Genomic DNA, 25,927 nt, shown 5'->3' on the forward strand with positions numbered 1-25,927 from the left:
AGGTAACTGGAGAATTAATTGGATAGTAACGGAAAAAAAATCATTTTTTTAATTGTTATACATGTCTGCTGTCACTCTTGCTTTACTGTTTCTTAGCCAGAAAATATGGTTTGCTGCTAAGAATCTTAGGCCCCTGATACAAAACAGAAAATTCCTGTCCTGGTAACAGATTTCTCAATGTGAGGTAGCACTGTGGACAATAGAACAATTTCCCATCCCTCAGGTGTTTCATCCGAAGACTAATTTTGGTGCCAGAAAAAGAATTCTTCCCTTGGCAGTGTGTTGGCTGTGATCCAGTGTTCTATGGTGCTGATCTCTGACCTTGGCCATCCAATGTTTGAGACCACCGGACAAAGAGCAGAATCCTTATGCTAAGCTCCCAGGCCCATGAGAGAGGGGAATCTGTATCCCATGAAGCTTCCCACATCCCTTTCTTCTGAGCTCAGATTCCCGATGTGGCCATAGGATGCCCGTGACTTCATTTTGTGCAAAGCCCTCCCCTCTGTTGTCTGGCTTCCTTTATTCTTTCAGGGACAGCAGCTGCTGCCAGCCAGCCCACAGCACCATTCTGAGAAGCCTCAGGGAACAGCTGGAACTCTCCCAAGGGCTGATTTTACACCACTGAGTTTGGTACCAAATATTTCTCACTTATGGAAAATACAGAAAATATATTAAGGAAATACCACTTACAATCGGAAGTTCCAAAATCGACCAAATATTGTGAGAATTGCCTATACAATTTATTTTTATTTTATTAAATCAATTTAGGGAGGTATTTTCTGTATCAATGTATCGTGATTTTCTAAAGCCCAAAGTGAGGTCACAGATTAGATTCACTCACTGAAAAATGCAGCTTTCTTGTGTAGGAAGAGGAAATAGTCCTGCTTCTCTTTAGATTCTAAATTATTTTCTCCACCTAACCTTCCCCTGTCCCCCCCTCAACTCCTCTGCCTCCCACCTTTTAGAAGCTCAGAGATCTAGAGCTGAAGGTTTAAATAAAGGTGCTATGCCTTTAAAACCTGTGAAAGCAAATGGGTTTTAATAACCCAACAGGATCTTGGTCCATCATAACATTTAATCTGCATTATATCTCACTTCCTAATCGCTACTTCCATTCCAATTGTAAGCAGAGAGGGTGGGTGAGTGAGGCATTTCAGATAAGCGCCAGTAAAACAAGTTTGCCTTACAGCTGGTGAGCCCCAAACACACGTTCCCAGTGCCTTATGTCCCTATTCAATCAGATGATCCCATAAACTAAAAATAATCACCCCAATACTAATACCTCTTCTCCTTCATTTTTGCTGGTCGCTATGGCACTGCATTCGACTGTGAAGAATTCACCGCCATTATTACCCTCAGTGTCTCTCTCTCTGAAATGTGATCTAATTGCAGAATCCACACCTGTTCCACAGTTCAATAGAATTCAGCTTTGATGGAGACAGACTTTCAAATAACACACACACACACACGTACTCACATGCACACTTGTGTGCACACACACAATTACCCAGAAGTTCAATTGGGGTCAAAAATAAATAAACTAATAAAGAGGGCGAGTTTATCAGAAAATAATATTCTGGGGAGGAGGAAGGGAAAAGAGGCTGTGTTTTGTGGTCACTGGAAGATTGCTGATGGGTGCATAAATAAGGCATGCTGGAACATCTGTTCTTTGTTGTGCATTCAGCTTTTTAATGTGTTCAAAGAGCAGCTCTGACGCATCGCTGACTACCACTCCCCATCCGAGCAACATTTTACCAGAAAATAATAAACCTTCCTGGTGGGGTGCAGGGAGCCAAGGCATTCGGGCAATGCCATTAATTTGGAAATATCTCTTTTTCTGGGATTTTAAAATTTCTCTCCCTTTGAACATTGCACAAATTTGGGACCCAGCCTAGCATCCCTATCAGCCTAAACATTAAATCAGTCTGAATATCTATTCAACCTTTTTTTTTTAAAAATCAGTAAAGAAAGGGGGAGCAGTCAAGTCAAAGTTTATGTACATTTTTGCCTGCATTTAATTCTATTAATATGAACTCCCATCTATTGGGATTATTTTTAACATGTTCCAGTATTTATTTGTACTGATAAAATTCAGAGGCAGCTGAGGCCCCTGACAGTTGAACAATATTGGCTGGTTATTTTGATACAGTGTGGTAGGCAGCAAAAGATTAAAAAATGGAGCATCCTAAACTGAGGAAAACCAGCTTGAATTCTAAAATAAAATTTTAGCAGCATGGATTTCTCTTGCCATAGGCTATGAGGCTACTATGAATTTCAGATGCATTTCCTGAGCTGTCAATGAGGTGGAAAGATGAGATTGGCATTACGAAGATTTGTTGCAGCTCCATTCAGTGTAATTGCAAGTGAAGGTATAGCAACATTAAACCGCCACCCAAGAAGAGCTGTTTATGTATATACAGTATGGAAATAGCTCACCAGACATCCCTAGGACCAGGATGGGAATTTCTTTATGTTACTTTATTTGGCTTTTACATCACCCCCTTTTTTAGGTCACAGCTCAGAAGCACTACAATACCAGTTAGCTGCTGAAGGTCACTTCCATAATGAGCTGGACTGAATCTTATGAAAGGGAAACAGGACATTTTAGGTACAGGGCTGCTATTTGGACTCTCTCCAACATTCTCTCTTAATATTCTTGGAGTCTAGGCTCTGTTCATACCTTTGGCTCAGTTGGTCCTTTTCTGCAAGATAGTTACGTCTGCTGTATGTCAAGGGGAGTGGATCATGAGCAGGCTCTGCTTCTGGGAAGCATGTTGGGTATAGTTAGTGGGTCACCCAGAACTAGGGTCTATTATACAAGAGAATGCGGTTAGATGAGTGACTTTTTAAACTTCCATCCTTCTGTTGGCTTAGTGTGGTCCTCTTTTTGGATAATTGGGGAGGTGGTTTACAATGTTCATTATCAAGGTAATGGAATCTAAACATATTGGATTTGTCACAGATTAAACCTAATTATGTTATATCTGAATGGATCTTTGCTGCTTTAAAAAATTCCATAGAATGACAACTCTAAATGGTCAAATGAAGCGACCATTTCCAAGGGAATGTTCTACTTTGTACTTTTAACACCATTAGCATGGAGGTAAATGATGATATATGGACAGCTATAGAAAATATAACAAAATTTAATTATCTTAAAATTGGAAGGCATGTTTTGTGGATATGTGGTTGGGATATATTATATACAAACTTACTGCACATAACAATTGTCCAGTTAAAGAATCTTCACCTCCACCAAAGATATTATTTCTCAAACAAAGACTATTTTTGAGTGTAACAACTTTAAATCCCCCAAACTCACTAGACACACATGCTATTAGAAGTGATCTTTTGACATTATCATTTCAGGCAAAGACATACTAATTCATTCAATGCGAGTTTCTAGTCCAAAGAATAACATGTGGAACAAATTTTAATTTCATGCCATATTTGGATGAACCCCTAAGTTTTGCATTATATATACAACCAAATGAAAAGGAGAAAGATGTAGCATTTTCCATGATGCTATTTCCATGTGTGTCAAAGCTCAATTTTACCCCTTTTTTGGTCAGATTTTCAAAGGAAAAATAATTATCAAGACAAGGCTGTGTGATTCTGATATGGAGTGTGTGCATGGAAATCAGTCTCATGACTTCCCACCACCTTCGCAAGAAGGCTCTGCTCTGTAATGGATGCTGTGATACATGGCGTAGGTTTCTCTGTAGCACTGAAGGGTTTTTACTTGACAGGCCTCAACTTACAGTCTTCCCTGGGTATTGTCCTAATTTGAAGTACCTTGACCAACATTGCCACATTTCCAAGGGCAGCCTCACCCCAGTGACTGGTCAAAGCGCAGGTGTAAAATCCAAGCCCCTTCCTTCCATTTGAAGATAATTTGGAAGGTCCATCCCTATTCTAGAACTCTCAGTAGAATTTAAGAAATTGAGACCACCCTGTCTGATCTTACTTTCTTTCCTTGCCTTCTATAATGTAGTGATCCTGGGATCTGTTCTTAAACTTTTGGCATGCTAATCTCTGTTTTAGAATCTCACTCTCTAGAAAGACACCCTGCCTGCTACACCATTTCATACCTTTTCCAACAACCACCACTAATCACCCCCTTTGACAACTATAATAAACCTCATTATCTTATATTTTGTGTACAAATGATATTTATTTGTTCTCATTTATTACTTACGTGAACTTGTTTCATTGCTCAATTGATAGATTTTTTTCCAATCTGTGAAATTATTTGGATACCTTAGATTCGGATGGAATGGAGCATAATATTTCCCCACTAAAGTTAATAAAGGTATTATTTTATTTAAATGCTTTCATAGAGCAATGAGATTTTGGGAAAAGTTTAAGTTGTCAAGTGAGGGATAGTTGTTCTTGGAGGCTGCATCAGAGTGCTCTCAGCTACAACTAACAGAAGATCCAACCCAAAGTGATTGAACAATAAGAAAAAAGATATTCTTTCAATTAGTAAGAAATCCAGAAGTAGGAAAGTTCCAGGTTAGGTAATAGTTCGGCTCAACAATGTCATCAAGGACCTAACTTCTTTCCATCTTTCTGTAACTTCATCCTGAAAATATCAGCTATGCCTCTTATGGTTACAAGATGGTTGCCACCATGATAGGCATGTCAAAAATGAGAAGAGGGGAAGGAAGAATGGCTCTTCCTTTGGTCCATCTTTAAGAACAAGAAAACCTTTCTCAGAAGCTCATTCAGGAGACTTCACTCATTTCTCTCTGGACAGAATTTTTCTCAAGTGTTCATTCTTAAACCAATAACTGGCAACAGGAATAAAGTTGCCATGATTGTCTTAGATCAATCACTGTTCACCTCTTGGGGCTGGGGCCAGGCCAGAGTTCATCCTTTCCTGAAGCAGAAGGCTATCCGATATCTGAACAGAACTGGAATTTTGTTAGTGAAAACAAAGGGAAAAATGGCTGTTGGCTAGGTGTTTATCAATGCTAGAAAATTCTATAACTCCTTGTCAAAGATTTCTTCCCCTGTTTTTGACTTAGAGTTATTAACATATGGCTTAAACCTAAGAACCATGATTCAGTAATGACTGTAGATATAAGGTTATTTTATAAATTCATTGTAAATCAAAATTTGAACATATGATTAGTGTGCATGTATAATATAAATGTATGGATATAAATATGAATACACTACCATGCAGTAAGCCATGAATGTGTGTATTGGTGACTTTCAGGATGCCATAATTGTCTAGTTTAAAAAGTTAAAATTTCAGTTAAACTCCATATGTATATTTTTAAAGGATGTCAGATAAAAAATTATTTCCCCATCTAATTAAATTCAATCAGGTCACTTTCATTATAATGGCATGTTTTATATGTAGAATTAAATATTCTATTGCTATTTGCAATACAATGTATGTTTCTTATTACAGAATAACTCACTCTAGATGCAGAAATCTGTGAAAGTCTAAAAGGCACTGGTTACTTGTTTCCTGGAAGGCCCATAAAAATTCAAGGAAATTAAAGTCAGTCATAATTCAAATGTCCAGGGATGACCTCTTTCTATGCCCATCAGTTATTATTCCTAGCAAAATATTTTACACAGCATATAAACTCAGCAGTCTAGGGCCCCTGAAATTGTGTGGAGTAGCTATATGGTATATAACAGTTTATCATGTTTTAAAATTTAATAATATATCATAACTATTTTCTTACATGAATAAACATGGTTAGATGTTATGATTTAGAATGCTGCATAGTATTCCACAATAAGGAAGCAACAATCAGGGAATCAGTTTGTTATTATTGAATATTTAGGTTCAAAAATTTTTATCTTTAGCTATTATAAAGCTGTTATGAGTACATTTGTGTATGCTTCCTCAGAGCTTAGGTCATTTCTTTAAGATAAATTTCTTAAAAGAGAATTGCTGGATCAAAAGATATGTGCATTCTGAAGAAGTCTGACCCAAATTTCATTTGACAAAATCCTTCTGAAAACTTTCTGTTTCCACACCGTCACTAGCACAAGGGATAGATAAAGTTTTAAATTCCACAAGGGAAATTGTATCTCTTTTTTGTTGCTTTGCAAAATTATAATTAAAATTATAATTTTTTTTCATTTAAAATAAAGGTTACTAATGTAATGTATAGCATAGAGAGTATAGTTAATAATATTGTATTAACTTTGTATAGTGACAGATGGTAACTAGACTTATTGTGGTGATCATTTCACAATGTATACAAATGTCAAATTACAATGTTGTACACCTGCAACTAATAGAATATTTTATGTCAATTATACCTCAATGAAAAAAAGACTCATAGGATAAAGCAATGAACAAAAACAATATAAATTTTTTAAAAAATATATAGAATATAAGCTATTTTTTAAAAAGGTAAGACATAAAAATGGTATAAAAGTCAAAAAGTCTTGAAGTGAGAAGTTAAAACAATGTCTTACCTCTCCTCTGTCCCCTATCCACCTGTTTTTTCTGGAGATAAGCAATTGTTTCAGTTGTCTATTGCTGGGCAAGCATCCCCACTAAAACTAGTGTCTTAAAAATTTTTTATTGGTTATTTCTCATTCTGTGGATTGGCCCACTACCTCTACTGCTGGTTTTGTCTGAGCTTATTCATCGGGCTGTCTTAGCTGAAGGGTTGGCAAATCCAAGATGGCCTTGCTCACCTGTCTGGCTGTTGTGCTGGTTGTCAGCTGGAGAACCTCAGTACCCTACATTGCATCTTATCCTCCAGCGAGAATAGATGAGGCTTCTTCAGTGCAATACAGTCAAGGGGCTCTAAGAGGGCAAGTTATAAGTTAACTTAAGTTACAATTATAACTTATAAGTTAAGTTGTAAGTTAAGGCAATGTCTTAGATATATCAACTGTATTCTACTGGCCAAAAAAAGTCACAAGGTCAGCCTAGATTCAAAGGAGGGGGTAGATTTCACTTCTTGATGAAGGTAGTTAATTGTGGCAAGTGACTAAGTTTTGGTTAATGGCATATAAGTACTATAAGTGTAAGCAATATGTGTGGTTTCCCCGATTTGTTTTTAAAGAGTAGAGACTTGACACTTCCTTCCTTTTGTTCTTCCTGCTTTTGGAATGTGAACATAATGACTGGGCTCCAACAGCCATCTCTAGTCATACTGACAACAACAAGATGGAAGGAATCTGTGTCCTTGAAAAACCAACAGAACTGCTACACCAGCCTTGTACCAGCCTTATGAGAAAACAAAACCCATGTGCTTAAGGCCTTTTATTTTTAATTTTTTAATTTTTTTAGATTTTATTTATTTATTTGACAGACAGAGATCACAAGTAGGCAGAGAGGCAGGCAGAGAGGAGGAAGCAGGCTCCCTGCTGAGCAGAGAGCCCAACTTGGGGCTCCATCCCAGGACCCTGGGATCATGACCAGAGCTGAAGGCAGAGGATTTAACCCACCGAGCCACCCAGGCGCCCCAAGGCCTTCTAATTTGAAATTTTCTCCACAGATGGTCACTTTGAAACCCAACTCGTAGGGCATCCCTTTATTTTCAATCTTTCTGTTTTATTTCTTTTTATATGTATCTCATATCTTCAGAATATATCAGGTTTTGCTTTAGATTATATCTACATTCAAATTTAGCCTACCATTTTTTTTCTTAATGCCCAGTTTTATACACGTAAGTACAGTTAAAACTCTATTTTTTGACAGATCTTTTTCTCTATGGTTAGAATGTATCTTTTACCAGGAACCTATAAATTTGATCAAATTGTGTTTTGGCATTTGAAAAATGTCCTTTTCTCTTTGGTCTATTGTCATTACGTATCACTTTAATAAAATTCCTCTTCTTGAATCATCTTTGTACTTCTGAAATAAACTTCATTTTTCTATGGCATAGTATTCTTTTAGTGAATTGCTGCACATGTTTCAGGTGGCTTTTTTAATTTCAAACATGGTTGTAGTATTTTCACTTGTGAAATTGAGCTGATTATCTTGGTGTTAGAGAGCTCTTGAGTTGTAGTGACGGAATTTTGCCATGCGTTAAAGTGATTTTGGAAATGTTCCACTTTTCCTATGTTCTGGAGCATTTATACAATCTAGGAATTATCAATTTCTTGGATTCTTGGACATATTTGCCTATATTATTAGGCTTGAAAACTTTCATGTAGATAATTTTAGGGGTCAGTTTTTTCAATGATTTTTTTTTTTTTTTGTCTGCTCAGGTTTATTACTACTGCTGCTGCCACTAATAATTCATCTTCTTCTTTTTTAAACTGGGAAAAGTTAAATCTGATTTAATTTGACTTGGCACTTCACAATGATAATAGAAGAGTATTTTTTTTTTTTTTATGATTTCTGCCTCCTGGTAAACTTTGGTATGCTTCTGAATGTTATGATACTATCCATTAATTTAAATTAATTTAAGCATGTTAGCCTACTAAAATGAAAAGTGATTTTGAATGTTTTCATTGTCATCTTAAGTGGATTTCAAGTAAATATTTTCTTGGCTAACATTTACTTAAAAATATATTAATAAGGTCTACAGTTCTCAAAACTCTAGACCAAAAGGTGAAGTTGAAATCCCACTTTTAAAATTGGCAATTAACAAGGACAACCCTGGGTGGCTCAGTCAGTTGAGCATCTGACTCGATCTTGGCTCAAGTCATGATCTAGGAACGTGAGACAGAGCCCTGCATCAGTTTCTGCATGGGGCATGGAGCCTGCTTGGGATTCTCTCTTGCCCTCTCCCTCTGCCTCCCCCTTGCATGCACACACACTATCTCTGAAAAAATTAATAAACTTTCTTAAAAATTGGAAATTAACATAAATTTACATGCTGGAAAAGCAATGTTAGTGTGGCACAAATGCCACAAATATCACTAAACTGAAAAATTCTAGCATTTCTAAAACCAAAGACTTCAAGCATTTTCTCCCCAAATTTAAAATTTCCTATTTGATGCTTACTATTTCTGATTTGTTTCCAATTTTTCCTACTCTCTCCATTGCCCTTTAGAATGACAATACAAATGGTAATAAATGTTTCTGGTCAGATTTCTAAAAAAAAAAATCTATCTATTTATCTATCTAAATGCATATATATATCAGAATGACCCAGCCTTTGTATGGCCAATTCATGTTAGGCCTTATTGGTTTAGGTATGTAAACTCTTCAGACTGAAGTCTTTCTTTGTTAATAGGAGGCAAGATGTATTTATTTTTAAAATAAGGTAACTCCAACTGAATTTCATATCCAAAGTTATTAGGTAGGGAGATAGTGACAGTATTGTAATGATACATTAAGTAAAATGTAATGTTATTTATATTGTCTGCCAAAGGTATCACAAATTATATTAATCTTTTAAAAGGGATACATGGATGAAACCCACTAATGGATGATGATATTTAAACTCTATGATGAAATGTAACCCAAACTGTTCTTTGTGTCTATTTAAGGTCATACAAACCAACCCTTCACATTTTGAGGATAAGAAATGATTGAAACATACCAGTTGAGGCATAGGGTTGATTGCACCATTGGCTGACTTAAAAAAGCGATTGTAGGACTCAAACTGAGGAGCTAAGATTTGGCATTTTGGCCCTGGTTGGTGAATTAAAATAAGGTTAACAATCAAATTTAAAATAAGCAAATACACACACAAAACCTTATGAAGATGATCAATTTCAAAAGAGCAAATTTACCTCTCAACAGGTGCCCCAGGATCTGTGGTAATGTGTGGACTGTGGAGAGTAAGAAGCTTCCCAACTGTTAAGAAAGAAAAAATAGGGGTAGTGGGAAAAGTCTCTAAGTGGATTTATTATTCTTAATTCTCCATGAGAGAAGTGTTGGTCACTTACAAGTCAGATTAAGCTGACTTACAATTTTAAAAAATGTAAGTGTGTCATAAAAAGCATTAGCCCTTTGATGTTCCCATAAGAAAGGATTCTTTTAGGCTATAAATTTACAACAGGTCCATCATGAAAATTCAAAAGACATTTAAAATTCTCCAAGGAGCCTCACCTATAGAGTTTGGTTTAACCCAATATTCTCCCCGCCTTTCCCTCCCTCAAACAAGGACATTTGGGATCATCCATTCTTTAATTCAGTACTTAAAATGTGTTACCTAGATGCCCAGTGCTACGCAAGGTGCACAGCTACAGCACAATCCTAGATATTCCTAGAGCTTACATTTGAATGGGTGAAACTGAGGATAAACAAGTTAACAAATGAATTTAAAATAAACTTACCTGAAATAAGTACTGATTTTTATAAGTCTAGGAAGGAATTGGCCAAGGTAATATGATTAAAAAAAAAAAAAAAGCCAGGACTCATTGAGGACAGATGATCAAGGACACTTATCTCCTTAAGCTGGAGATAGGTTCTCTGACCTAACAGAAGGGCTATGCTTAGGGGAAGAAACAAGATGAAGCTGGGGACATAGACAGAGACCAGATCACGTGAAGATTTTCAATTCAACATTTGGAGCTTAGATTTTATTCTAAGATCAGTGGGAAACAACTGAACAGTATTAGCAAGGGAATGACATCATCTGCTTTACATTTTAAAGTGTATATTACATTTCATAATGGCTTCCAGGTTACTGGCTTTAGTAATTAGTAATTATTGAGATAGGAATGACTTGGGGAAGATCAAGGGTTCTGATGAGATATCCAAGGAAACTGGCAAGTAAATAGGCTACCTGGATCTTCAGTGTAGAGACAAATTTTGGTAAGGAAAGAAAAACAGGGAGTTGATAGCATATTAACAACATGATAGTGGTCGAGACATTTAGGGATGGAGTGTAAATCAAGAGGAATGCATAGGAGTGAACCCTGTAGAACTCCAACAGTTGATGGTGACATAGAGGTGGGAAGCCAAAAATGAAATGAAGAAGGAGCAGTCTATGAGATGGAAGAAAAGCCAAGAAAGTGTGTAATATCACAGAAAAAGTTTCCAAACTGGAGAAGAGGCCAATTCAGCAGAATAGAGCTTGTGTTCAAGTAAGCAGGGAAGGAAAAAAAAAAAAAAAAATATATATATATATATATATATATATATATATATATATATATATATATTTCCTTTGGATTTGGCAATGTAGAAATTGTTGGTGATGCCCCAAGATGAGTTTCAGGTGGAACTGAGGGGAACTGAAGCCACTTTGGAATGTATTCAAGAGCATCTAGGACAGAAAGAAGCATGTATGGTGTATACAGAAAATATTGAGGCCTTTTTCTATGAAGGAGACTGGGAAAGAGTTTTGTAAAGGGGTATATGGGATCAAGAAAAGTTTTTTTTTAAGGATAAGAGGTACTAGAGCTGATTGAAGTGATCCAGCAGAAACAAATAGTTAGTTAGTACAGGAAATATCAAAAAAGAGAAGGAAAAGAGAGAGGATGGAGTCTGGAGGGATCAGTCTGTGATGGAATAGAGGTCATTCTTCTGCCAGGGATCATGGAGGCAGTAATACAGGGTGAGGGCATTTTCCTCTCTGCTGACTTGTTTTGCCATAAAATATGAAGAATGCTCATCAACTAATGGCAGAGGGAAATGGGAAGTGTTGGAGAGAGAATTTTTTTTTATCAGTTGGGGTTAAATTAAAGAAGCGGAACTATAGGAGTCTATAAAATACGGGATTTATTACCATAATTAGACTGTACACAATTGTGGGAGATGGTGAAGTCCATGGAGGGCTGTATCTTTTGTAACTGATATCAGACCTGGTATCATTTTTTCCACTTGGGAAACAAATTTAAAAACATCTGTTTCCACCACCTCCAGCCATCACACTAAAGTGAATTTAATAAGGAAACATAGAGGTATTGATGTAAATGTCTACTTGATTTTGAGATCATTAATTTAAGTGAGATTAGTTGGCTTGCTAGTGTTCTCTAGGAATATTTATGTGAACAATGAGTATTAATTTTAATGCTGGACCATGGATTATGGACAAAAAGGTAAGTGAAAATAGTAAGGAAGAGGGGACTACACAAAACTGGTGGGGTTAATCCATTGGTGGGCTTAATGTGCCTAAAGAATTGCATGAGATCAGGAAATGGAGTAAGTGAGCAGGAATGATACAAACCTAAGAATGGAATAGTTCAGGGTCAGAGTTGGAGAAATCTTTAGTGGTAAGAAGATACTGTACATGACTATGGCTATGGTGGTTGAGAAAGTGTTGAGCTGAGGAGGTCAAGGAACTGAGAAGCTAAGCTCATTTACATAGATATTGAAGTCACCAAAAATGATGGATGTTACGGGGTTTTTTGAGGCTCACATGTGTTTCATGAATTAAGGGAAGTGGTTGACAGATAACAGAGCATGGGGAAAATATTGGTATAACCAAATTGTAAGAGGCTCAAAGGAATTTTTTTGTAGGAAACAGAGGAAGATATAATTGGATGTACTAATGGGGAACTGTGAACAGTAAGTGGGTGTTTGGAGACAAAAGTAGAAATGGAGAGACATGGAGATGGAGAAAATAGGCACTCATGTATGCAAGTTTTATACGTATATACCAAGCAAAACTGTCACAACTTGCAATGGATTTGATGGTTCAAGAGTGGTCAGGAAAGGGGAATGCATGGCGTTAGCTGACCCCCTGTTTGGAGGACACCAATGGGAGGGATTTGGAAGGAAGGGAAGGTTGTGAGGTAGGGCCAGATTAAGATTTGTCTGAACCTACACAGCAGGGAAAAGCTTTATGGTAACCATGGCCATGAAGGCTCGGAATTTGACAATCAGTGCAGTAATTGTGATATAAAACACAGATAAAGCTTGGAGGATGCTACAAATGTTCCTCACATTTTCACTCCTAATATTTTGCTCTGTTGAATAGCATCTTCTGGGATCACACTTACAGCTATAGGAGGCTGTATGGAAAGGTTTTATGTAGTGGAATGGTGTTGTCTATAGACACATGGAGCCATACAGTTGAAAATCCCATGTTCCCTATGCTGAAACAACTGCATAAAAATCAAGAAGGATTCTTGTTCCTCCTACTCTTTACCCTCACAAAAAAGCAGATATTCCACAGAGGCATATAATTAAACTTGAAAATGACAGCAGGGCCCAAACCAAAATTTTATTACGTATGCAACTGTTATGTTGAATAAGCATGTTAGGTTGGTATAATCATTAAGGAAGCTTTACTTTTTATCTACGGTTCCTTTAAATGTATTCTGTAGGGTCAGCTCTTGCCTTGCCCGTACATGAAATCTAGGGCAAGCACCACAACTCTTCTAGTCATCTTAGATAATCGAATGTCCTCCTCTCTCTCCAAATCACAAAACACAGACTCAGATTTGTAATTAATATCTCCAGTCAGTATAATAATAATATTAATTTTATAAAACAGGATTGTAGGGAAAGGTGAGGGCCCAGATGAAAGCAGCAGAGAATTTCTACCTTGATGAATACTGTCATGATAACCTAGTTTCCCCAGTTTCTTTGAGTTTGTCAAATTTAAAGCTGAACTCTTCTTTGATTGACGGTTTTTTCTGATTCTTTGGAGATGCCCTATGTATCAGACACCTCTTGTGCCTTATCTCACATCCTGATTTAAGTGCTTTGTGTTTCAGTCATTGCTAGGGCAGCACGAAGTCCAGGGGTAATCTTGATACCATCTCACCTCTGGCAAACCATGCATCTCTAGTTTTCTGTGCTGAAAATTTTCTTGTGCTGCTGTGTAGGACACCTCTGAGAACCCACCTGAATCTCACATACAAGTCTGAGGGAGTTTATACCCTACAGCTAAATGCTCTTTTTCCTGTGGACAATTCTGAGGTACATTCTACCCCAAAAATTCATGGTGGACTTGTGTCCCAGTTACACACAGTCAAGCTCAAGTGTATACTTGCATAGGACTTCCTTCTTTATTGTTTGTTCTCACCCATTTTCTACTCTTGTGTTCATTTGCTTTCCAATCAGCTACTTGTATGCAAACTCTTGCCTCAGGCTCTGTGACTTGGGGTAATCCATACAAAGACACCTCATCACTTGGGAACTTCCCCACACAGGTCCCTTTGACATGAGTGAATGCATCCTCCCAGCTGATCTCCAACTACCTCTTAGGCTTCTGGCATCCTATGGTGTACTTTCCACCTCTTCCTGCTATAATATTTTTGTCCCTTTGGCAGAATCTTCTTGGATGGTATGTAACATTACTCCTACTTCAGCTCTCTATCTTTACAAAAGAGCCCATTTCTGTTTCACAGAAAATTTGCAAATGGTAAGTGACAAAGCCTGGATGTGCAGGCTGATTCCACCATACCCAATTGTATTCATTCTATCACTAACCAGCCTTTCATAAATTAGATTTGTTTTTTAGAAGTGAGGAAGACATGAAGCCACTGTGACATCCAGGCTCAAAAGACTTCAAGTGGTTTCCCCATGCTTCCATTTTGAGGACAGAGTAGGACTCACAGCACACCAAGAGCTCTTTCCAAAATAATATTTTTTTTAATTGTATCTTTTTTCCTTATCTTCTCCACCCTATTCCCCTTCTCATAAGATAAAGATGGGTAGTCAGCTAAGAATTGCAAAAATGGGCATCAAAGAATTGCTTTGCCTGGATCTTACATGGATGTCTCATACTTTGGCTTGGAATATGATTTCTATTGTTTTGGGACCTCAGTTAAAAGTAGTTCCAGTTTAATATTATTACATATCCAAAGGACAGCAACTTTATGAGTGCTCTGGATCTCTAAAACCTGATCACTGAACACAGAATTGCTTGATTGTAATTAACTATGTAGTATATTTTGAACAAGTATAAAGATGAACAGTTCCCCGTGTTGAAGGAAGTGTCAAGGAGATGACAAAACTTTTAAGACACTTCTCAATTTTAAGAAATAATTGATAGGCAAATAGATACCAAATTAGTGATGTGTGGTGGCTCTCCTACTACTCAAGTCTTTGTTTAGTTCTTTGTTGATGATTAAAAATATAATCATTCCCTCATGTAAAGCTGTTTTTACAAACTCGCTGTAACTCTTTCTGTATTTGGGGGCCTCAAAAGAGAAAAAAAATGATCAAACTGATGAAGAGAGAATGGGGAAATAAATGGAGTAATTATGAGCTTGAGTAACAAATACTACTTAGGCATATACCAATTATTTCTGCAAAATCCACAATTTATGGAAAGAAATCTCAATGTTTACATATTGATCAGCTTTTATTCATACCAGAAGAGAATACTTTGTAATAAAGATTTCTCAGTGATTTGGAGGAAAGTGTATTCCACTAAAGTGTTAGATTACGGCTTCATCTCATCATCTCTTATTTTTACTACCACAACAAAAACAGCTTATGTGAGGAAAATATTGTACTGTGTAAATCTCTTCATGAATGAATGAGCCTAAAGAGGAGAGAATTGTCCAGGTTCTGTTTACTATCTGGCTATTCATGTTAATGTATTGTCTGAAATGAAAGTAGATTTGGGTAACTCTTGCATCAAAGCTTCTGACAAAGACTTATATGGTTTCACCGCAATGAGCAGACTTCCCTTTGAATAATGATGCTGCAGGGGAAGCAGTTTTTATCTTACCCATGTTTTATGGAAGATGATCTTTGGTTCACAGAATTAGGGAAGTAGGGAAATCAACTTAGAGATCATCTCATTTATTCCCTCTTTGTTTAAAGATTCTATTTATTTATTTGAGAGAGAGAGAGAGAGAACGTGAGAGGGAGAGAAGCAGACTCTCCGTGGAGCAAGCTCAATCCCAGGACTCTGGGATCATGACCTGAGCTGAAGACAGTTGCTTAACCGACTGAGCCACCCAGGTGCCCTCATTTATTTTCTTCTTATTATGAATGAAGAAAACTGAGGCCAGAAAGATTAAATGAGAGGCAGTGGGCTAATGGCCAAGGATCGTCTAGAACTCAAGTCTTCTCATTTCAAATCTAGCAAACTTTCCACTGCATCTTTATAATACTAACTAGATCTTTCTTTTTTAAAAAGGCATTACAACATTACTCTCTGAAAAAGACACATGCCAGTTAAAATACAGTGAGGTGTTCAAGTTTAAGTGAAACACAGGGCTTTTTATTTCCAAAATGAAAAGGAGGTCAGCTTTCAGTGTTTATTTGGTATTTGACTGAGAATTCTTTCCCCAATATCTGTAATTTCACCCAGATTGTGGTATGATGAACCTAAATAATGATGCTTATAAACAAGCCTTTATCCTTTCTAGTTATCCATGAATATCACCACAAACTATTTTCTAGAATAGAAATATAATCATATAATCACCTGGGATACAACCCTACAAGAAAATTCATTGATCTAGCAGCAGTATAACAGAAAGAACAATCTTTCATCCTCCTATCATGGTTTCCAATTATGGATAAAATGAAAATATCTATTTATTCTTATCACTTTCCTCTTAAGGTTATGGTGGCTATCTTACCTAAAAATATGATTTTTACACTGGGAAGAAAAAGATGCCATTTCAGTGTTTGTACATCTAAAGAGGGCTAAAGCTTTGTCACTTGTAAAGACCCTTATATACCTGCAAGCCTGTAGCCATGGTCTGGAAATCAGAGAATGAAAAGGAAACCAGTGATGAACCTCACCACTAAGTAAAGCATTATTTCTGCTCAGACAAGAGAAAGATTACATTGCATATAGAAGAGCTTTTCCTCTTTTGTAATTTAGGTGCAGACTGCACTGTTTTCTGAGAATTAATAGCTTTATTTTAAGTGGTTTGTATGTAAGGTAAGGGAGATTACCCTCCTAAATATTACAGAAGATGAATAAATATTGTCACTACACATGGATGAAGAGATCTTAAGAGGACCCAATAATTCAAGACTTTGGGAAGTATAATTTGTAGGTTATAATCTCTGCCCCCTCTTTCTTATAAGCAGAAAAGTACAGACCACCTGCCCATGTGGCTACAGACCACAAAGTCCTGTGAAAAAGATATCAAGTGTTCCAAAAATCAGGTCCATATTTGCAATACAAAGACATTAGAAGGGCTTCTTCCCTTTCTCTCTCTCTCTCTCTGAGAGGAAGCAAATCTAGGAATTCAGGACTACCATCAAGAAACCCCATGAGGAGTTGAAACTTTTGTTATTTACCCTTAGACCAGTGGCTCTTAGCCAGGGGTGATTTTGGACACTTTTTTTTTTTTTTTTTGGTCACAAGATAGGACATGATGCTGCTGGCATATAGTGGGTTAGAGACCATGGATGCAGCTAAGCATACCTATAATGTTCAGGACAGTAGCTTACTTGAAGGATTATCCAGCCCCAAATGTTAATAGTGCCCAGAATGAAAAACCCTATCTTAGATAACAATTGCCACATTATGCATCCTAATTTAAGTTCTTTTCCTTATGGTTTAATTCTCAACCCATCTGTAGAGTGTGCTCTGCACATATTGTTTTGTGTCTATAGTGCAATGAAAGGTGATCAGGAAGGGGTAGCATAAGGAAATGTGGTCTTCATATCCCCGTCTTTGAGGTCTTTTCACTGGTAGAAGCATCACATCTAGGAGGGAAAATGTCCCCAGTTCCAAAATGTCATCAGCTGCACAGAGCACAGTAGCCCACTGTGTTTTCTATTTCTCTGTTGTCTCTGAGCCCCAAGCTTACATTTCCTCTATAGTCTACGAGGAGTCTATAAACTACATGTCCCAGATTCCCTTACTAGTTAGATTTCTACTAGGTTTTTTCTGTTAATGGGAGAAACTGACAGGAAATTGGGAGAGTGGGGGAAGGACTTTCTGTTTCCAGCTTCTGGCACATTACTCCAGCAGCAGAGAGCAGTTACTTCTCTGGTCTCCAGCTTTTTAAAACACTTGTAAGCCCAGCCTATGGCACGGCTTTGTAGATAATATCACCAGCCCTATGGCTGTGCTCTTATGTAATAAGAACACCAGCTGTACCTCACCTTCCTCAGAGACCTGATTATACCAGTCACGTGGCATCCCCCTACCTGAGCAGAGTAACATAGGGCCCTTCCTCTCAACTCCTAGGTTCTGTTGAGCACAAATCTAATATATAATATATTATTTTCTAGGGCCCTTCCTCTCAACTCCTAGGTTCTGTTGAGCACAAATCTAATATATAATATATTATTTTCTATGTTTCCTCTTTGGTTTCCTTAATCCTAGGAGTAGTATCTGCTTCTGATATTTACAATTATTTTTAGACCTTCATTTTATTCTCTTAGTCTTCAATTCAAAAATGTAACCAACTGTTTGTATTAAATCCCCTCCATTTAAATATGCTGCATTGTGTCTACCTTCCTGAATGAACATTGACAGATATACATATGGTAGAGCTGAGAGTAATGGACAGAACCTGGCAGAATAGAATAGGAGCCACCAAGTGGTTTGGAAGCCACTGTGAGGTAATGTTCTTTTTCCTTCAAACACACATCTGGTAACACTGGAATGTGGGGACTAACACTGACATCATATTAGTGAAATACAGAAGTGCTTGCTCCCAGTCTCTGTACCACAGTCCCTGTGGTACAGAGGAAGAACTCTGAGTTTAGCTGTCCTTTTTGCATGGAATGATATCTATCTTTACACTGAGGTAATGGTGAGGAGGACAGTTCTCATTTTCTTTAGCTCACATCTACTCTGGACCAGTAGCTATTCTAGCTCCTGGCAAAGAAACTTCCTGACAAGAGGTAAAAGAAATAGAAAGCCCATTTGCTCTGGGAAGGTACACAGTGGAGACAACCCTGCCCTGTGATCACTCTTGTAGGGGCTACCCCAAATATTTCCCTCTGGGTCAAGGGGCTGCTATTAGTCGGGTGACCAGGAGTAACAACCAAATTTGCATTGACAAGGGCAGCAGAGTCATGAATGGTTCTAGCCAACCAATGACTATCAGATGTTTGTAATTGTATGACACATTCCAATTTCAGAGATGTTAAAAATGTGAACAAGTATTTATCGTGGAAATGATTAAATATTGAAATCCAGAAGCCAGAGGGATAAATGGTAACCAAGGAGGCTAATTCAAATAGAGTGGATATAAAAAGAAAGACAAATAACAACAAGGACAAACGTCTTGAAAATGGAGACAGCTCTCCATCACAGCATTAAATTTGATGAAAATTCCTTCCCACTAGATGTTCCTCATGGAAGTCTCCAGATTCATTCAAAAGTCAATACCTCATTGGCATGAGGTAGACTTATTTTTTAAACATGTTTGAACAGCATTTCTTTATGGGTTGTGTTTGGCCCACACTCCTACTTATGGATAGAAGTAAATTGGAAAATCAATTATTTATGTCCTAGAAAGTGCTTCTATTTAGAGTACTTTGGTTTCCAATGATACCATATATTCTCCTTATCTTCTGTCTGATGCTTAATACGAATGTCTACAGTTTTGAGAAACAAGAAGTCATCCCCTTTATGGGTTAGTGGTAGATCCTTACATGATAACAGGTTTTCTCTTCTCTTCCTCCAGTAGTTGGCTGTGACATTACTTGGACACAGGCACAGAGCATCATGAGTTATTACGGCTCAACTTGGCAAAGGAAGAAGTTAGGATATGACTCAAGATCTGCATGCCAGCACAGGGAACCTAGGATATGTGGCCCAGCCACAATGATGGACCCTAGAGAGTCAGGTGGGTGATTAAAAACTGTGTCCTGGTCTTCAAAGAGCTTACTGTCTTGGATGGGAGATTGAGATGTGAACAAATCTACTTTAAACCATATGTTCAATGTTGGCATAGGAATGTGTGCACCAGGTTCTAGGGGAACATAGGAAAAATGATGTATTAAATATTTCTGGAAAGCATGGACAAAATTCAAAATGGATGTAATGTTTGGGTTGATCCTTGATGGATGACTAGGGATTTCCCAAAAAGACAAGATTGCAAAGGAGGAAGATTAAATTCTAAGAATAATGGTTGGCATGTGCAAAGTCAGGGTAAGAGATAATGTGTGGGCATTCTGGCCATTTCAGGAAGTTAAATATGAATCTTAAGAGATAACAATTTTATTCTGAAGATGATAGGGTTCTAAGAAAGGAGTGATGTGATCATATTTACATTTCAGTGTAACCACTCTTTTAAAACTATGGACAATGTGGAAATCCCAGTAGGGGTCATGCAACTAATTTAAGTAAAAAGAATGAGGGCCTGAAATAAACAAGGATGGAAGAAAGTTATTAACTCAAAAATGACAAAATAGTAGAAAATGCAGAACTGAGTGAGTGACCAAATGCAAGGCTTGGAGGAGGGGGGAGGATTTTGTGGATGGCATTACTAGAACTTCTAATCAGAAATATAAGAGGATGGAGGAGAAATAAAATCATTGAGGTGCTTGTGGAAGATTTCCATCTAGCTATTCTTTCTCAGCTGGAACTGTGGTTTTAGAGCATAAGAGAAGGACCAGGCTCTGGACATAGATTTGGAAACGATCAGCATTCAGGTGTTGAAGCTTTGGGCATGAATGAGATCATTTTATGATTTAAAAAAGAAGAAAAAGAAGAAGCGGGGGGTGGGGCGCCTGGGTAGCTCAGTTGGTTAAGCATCTGACTCTTGGTTTTGGCTAAGGTCATCATCTCAAGGTTATGAGATTGAGCCCTACCTCCAGCTCTGTGCTCAGCATGGAGTCTACTTGTTTTGTCTCTCTGTTTTCCTTCTCCTCTTCCCCCCACTCATGTATGCTCTCTCTCTCAATAAATAATATCTTTAAAAATAAATAAATGAATAAAAAATTTAGAAAGGAGAAAAGGAAAAAGAGAGACCTATGAACAGAATGCTAGGACATTTTGCCCTACCATTTGTGTAGAAGGAAAATGAGAAAATGAAAAGTAGTTGGAAAAATAAAGATCAGGCAGGCAGGGGGAAGGCAGAAAGGAATGGAGTCTTGGAAACAAGAGAGAAGAAAATTTTGTAAAGGAAGCAAGGTTGCTACTATAAAGTAGCAGAAAGTGAGAATGGAAGAACAAAGTGTGCTTATGGGATCCCCCAAGTGGGAGGTCATGGGGTCATCTTGGCATGGGGATTTGAGTGGAGTTTTTGAATGAAAATTGGTTAGATTAAGGAACAAAAAGAAAATAGAAAAAACTAGTACAAATTAGTTCCATGACAGTGGAAGGGACAATGTGACTGTAAAGGGAAAGAAAAATAAAGAGTAGTGGTTAGAGGGCAATATGATAATTGAGAACGGACAAGCCAGACTTGAACCTGCTTGTATGCTGAGATGACAGAGCAAGTTAAGAGGGAAAATAATGGGAGGAGAAGTAAGGGAATGGAATCTCAAGCACACAGGGAGTTAGCTTTTTTATTCTGGGAGAGAGATGTCTTTTATTCTGATGTGAAAAGGAAGAATAGGTTTGATATGAATATATATTCATCTAGTAGGTCATTGGTCACAGGAGAGAATGTCTGACACAGTGGCAGGAAAACAAGATGGCTGCCAACAGTCATGAGTAAGGTGGGAAATCTATATTTTTTTTCTTTTTTGAAAAAAATCTCTAGCCAGGGCAGGCTTTTGAAATACTGGTTAAAAACATGGGCTTTGGAGGGTGACAGACCAATGAGTACTTATTACTTATTCTGATATTTGCTTGCTGAGTAAGTTCAAATTATTTAAATCTGTTCTAGGCTTTAATTCTTTCATGTGTAAATTAAGGGCTATAATAGTATCAATGTTATACCATTTTGTGAAGATTAAATGAAAAAATGCATGTAAAGAGTCTGGTAACTCATAGGTATGCATATATAATTGGGCTTGAAAAAAAAGTAAGAGCCATGGTAGAAATTCAGATAGATGTGTGGACCAGACCAACTCGGAAATAGGAAAAAGAATCCCTGGAATTTAGCAGTAACCCAGAAGACCAGCTGGGATTGGCAGCAAATGATTTCTGAAAGCCACATGGGAGTCTATCAGTTATTGCAGACCCTGTGGATAATAGATCTGCATTGGCACCCCAAATCTAAACCCCAACAGAGAGACTGCTGTAGCTCCTGAGACACGCTCTGCATATTTAGATGTTCCTGCCTCACTTCTAGGTAAAGATAGCATCTTAGGCACGAAAGTCTTCCAAATGCCAATGAAAGTGTCGAAGGGAACAGAAGAACTGGGGATCCTTGCATCAGTTATTGGAAGCTAGAGAATACCTTTTGCATGCAAAAATGTCAGGTCAGTTTTTTACAAATGTAATCCTATTCTGAAAGACATTGTCCTCCTCATTTCTTGAGAAAGTGATAAGGCCTTGAGAAGAAAAAAGTGAAGGAAACTCTGAAGACATTTTAATAACACCCTGAAATATAAGTCTATGGTGGGAGGGCACAACTGGTTGTGGGGCTAGCAGGAAATTTCCCCCTTGCAGGTCCTACAGAACCTGAGGGCAGTGACAGCTTGAGGCCAGGCACTTGTGGCTATACCACGTGGCTAGCAGTTGGATTATGGGATGGAGGATTCTCCATAAAGCCAAAAGGGTCTTTTTTTAGTCTTTTTTTTTTTTTTTTTTTTTTTTTTTTTTGATAGCAAAAGGAATGAGGCCAGGCCATTCCAGATCAGGTCCTTGGCACAATGGCTCTGCCATACACAGAAAAAGCTATGACCTCATCTCATGTAAAGTTGGGATAAATCCTTCATCATGATGTTGAATCATTGAAAGGGTAAATGCCATATAACCTAAGATCTAAGAGAGGATTAGAACAAAAACCAAGTAAAGTATAATGGTATCCTAGAGAAATCTATTCACTCTGTTTTGCAGAGAAATAATAGGCCAGATAAAATAGTCATCATTCAAGGATGAATAAACAGGCAAAATAAAACCTCATTATGAAGCATATGAAAAATTCTGTAACTTTAAGAAATGAAAATATAGCACTCAAGAGGCAGAGGAAGAGCATACTTTTGAAAAAGATTTACTACAGGAAATGGGAATAAATTTTAAACAGCATATGCTTTGTGATCTAAATAACATTCAAGGACCCCATGAAGCAGGAGATGAAAAATGAGAGGAAAAACCATCTTGAGGTATGTAGAAAACTGGTTGAGAAACTAGAATATAGGGAAAGCAAGATAAAAGAAGAGAAAATGTTGTAAAACAACATGAAAATTGAAAATACATTAGAACCAATAAAGTATTTAATTGACAATACTTATAATGAATCAGTAATATAGGGAACAAATTTGAAACACTTTTCCAGAATTAAAAGAAGGTGAATAGGAAATAAAAATATTGAGAAAGACATGATAAATCCTACTGAAATCCACATGAAGAAAACTAATACCCACAAAGAAGGTGCCCAAACAAATAGAAAAAATAGGGAAGATTCTGGAACTTATAGAAAATAACTTTGTGCATTTAAGAAATCAATATTCAGGTCAAATGAGCTTGATGAGTATTAGACAAAATTTATATAAAGAGACCAGTTCTTATGGAAATTTGGAGTTCTAATTTTTCAAAATAAAATTCTGAATATAAGAAAAAACAAAACAAAGTAAAATAAATACAATAAACAAGTTAACCATAAGGAGAAAAAATCAGGACCAGAAGTTAATGGAGCACATCTTTGGAGGCCCAATTCAGGGACAAGACTAAGATCTTAGAATGCTAAATCAAGGCATATTATCATTCACATTTTAAGGGGGGAAAATATCATTCTCTGATACCAAATGTCAAAAACTAAATCAATCAGGTTCTTCATGGAAAAAAAAAAAAATTAAAGCTTTCCCAGACAACCATAAAATGAGCTCAGTTTTAAAAACCTCTTATACAAGGAAGATGTATTTGGAGGCCCCTGGATGGCTCAGTGGGTTGCACGTCTGAGTCCTGGTTTCCACTTGGGTCATGATTTCAGGGTCCTGGGATCGAGCCCTCTGTCAGACTTCATACTCAGCAGGGAGTCTACTTGGGGCCCTCTCTCTCTCTGTCCCTCCCTTGGCTCATACTCTCTCTTGCTCTCTGTCTTTTTCTGTCTCTCTCTCCCAATCTAAAATAAAATAAATAAACTTTTTTTTTTTTTTTTTTTTTTTTTTTAGGAAGACCTACATTGTTAAAAGGCCTGGCAGTAAATACTGAAATATTTTAGTGAGGAACCAAGTATAAATTGGTGCAAATACACTATAGCTACAACAGAGATTGCAAACTTCATCAATAATCCTGAAAAAGAAGCTATAACATGTACATACAGTACTTCCTCATTATCTGTGGGCATATATTCCAAGATGTCTGAATGTCTGAAACCACAGACAGTACCAAACTCTATATGTTTTTTCCTATCCAGACACATCTATGATAAGCTTAATTTATAAATTCGGCACAGAGGGAAAGTAACAACAATAATAATAAAATAGAACAATTATAATCGTATATTGTAATAAAAATTATGTGAATGTGGTCTCTCAAAATATCTTCCTTTATTATACTTACCTTCTTTGCCTTGTGATGAAGTGAGATGATAAAATGCCTACATGATGAGATGAAATGAGGGGAATGAAGGCATTGTGACATAAGGTTAGGCTATGGCTGACCTTCTGATGATTCATTAGAAAGCGGATCATCACCTTCCAGACCATGGTTGACCACGGGTAACGAAAAACACAGAAAGTGAAACTATGAATGAGGGAGGACTACTGTAATTCCACTTAACAAATAAAAAGTTGGGACTAAATTTGCAGGCAGGGGAGGAGATGTAGAAAAAGAAATTGCTAGCATTTCTATGTGCATAAGGGGAAAGTGGTAGACATTGATTTATTCCCCTTGACATGGACAGAGAAGTAGAACTTTTTATCTTTAAAAGACAATCTTTAGAAAAATTAAAAGTAGGATATCTGTTTTTATATTAGAAGAGAGAAAAGGGAAAAGAAACATGTAGGAGAGAGTCGAAGATAAATATCAAAAGAAATAGTAAAGAAACTGAAACAATAAAATGTGTTGATTTGAGTAAGCACAGACATATAATTCATGGCAAACACTACTTTAGCATAGTAAATGGCAAAGATTAGATCATAATCATCAATAGTTGCCTACCAAAGATACATCAGAAAGAGCAACTCAAGAAAACTCAAAGTATAAGATTACATTAAAATAATATTAATGACTCTCCCCACCAACTGGTTGGAATTACAATCATAGAAAATGAAACAGATTTTCAAGGAAAGAATGTAAGTATTTCATATGCATTCGTTTGTTGGTGGTGTAAGAGGATCCTACATAAAAATATAGGAGGATTCAACTTTCATGTGCCAAATAATAGAGTATGTAAGAAGCATAAAGCAAACACTAGAACTAACTAGAAGTAGAAAGAGAAATTGACTAAAATGGATGGTTAGTAAGAAAATGAATCTTTGTTCTGCTCTCCAGAGTTAAAGCAGACAGTAAACAAGGAAATAAAGGATCTGATAATATAGTCAATTGGGTTGATTTGAAAATAAACAAGGAAACTTAATAACCTCAAATCAATGTTATACTCTCTTTGTTAAATATTTGAGAAACACTTAAAATTTCATATGTACTGGATCACAAAAAGAAAGCATCAGAATTTAAGAAAGCATCAGAATTTTCTAAAAAGCAGACCAATACAGACCATATTTTTGATCAAAATGCCACAAAATTAATGATCGAACAACAATACTTTTTACAAAGATTTCTTAAGCCTTAGATGACGGCAAAACAAAACAATATTCTTTTATGTAACTCTGGATCAAATAGATTAAAAGTGTAATTATATCAGCCATCAAAAAGAATGAAATCTTGCCATTCACAATTATGTGCATGGAGATAGAGTGTATTATACTAAGTAAAATAAGTCAGAGAAAGAAAAATACCATATAACTTCATTCATACATGGAATTTAAGAAACAGAATAAACAGATAAACATAGGAAAAGGGGAAAAGGGGAAAAAAGAAAGAATGGGGGAAGCAAACCACAAGAGATTCTTTTTTTAAATGCTTTTTAAATTTTTATTGTATTTGAATGATTAACTAACACACAGTGCATGATTAGTTTCAGAGGTAGA

This window comes from Mustela nivalis (genome assembly GCF_964662115.1).
Source record: "Mustela nivalis genome assembly, chromosome: 1".
NCBI lineage: Eukaryota > Metazoa > Chordata > Mammalia > Carnivora > Mustelidae > Mustela > Mustela nivalis.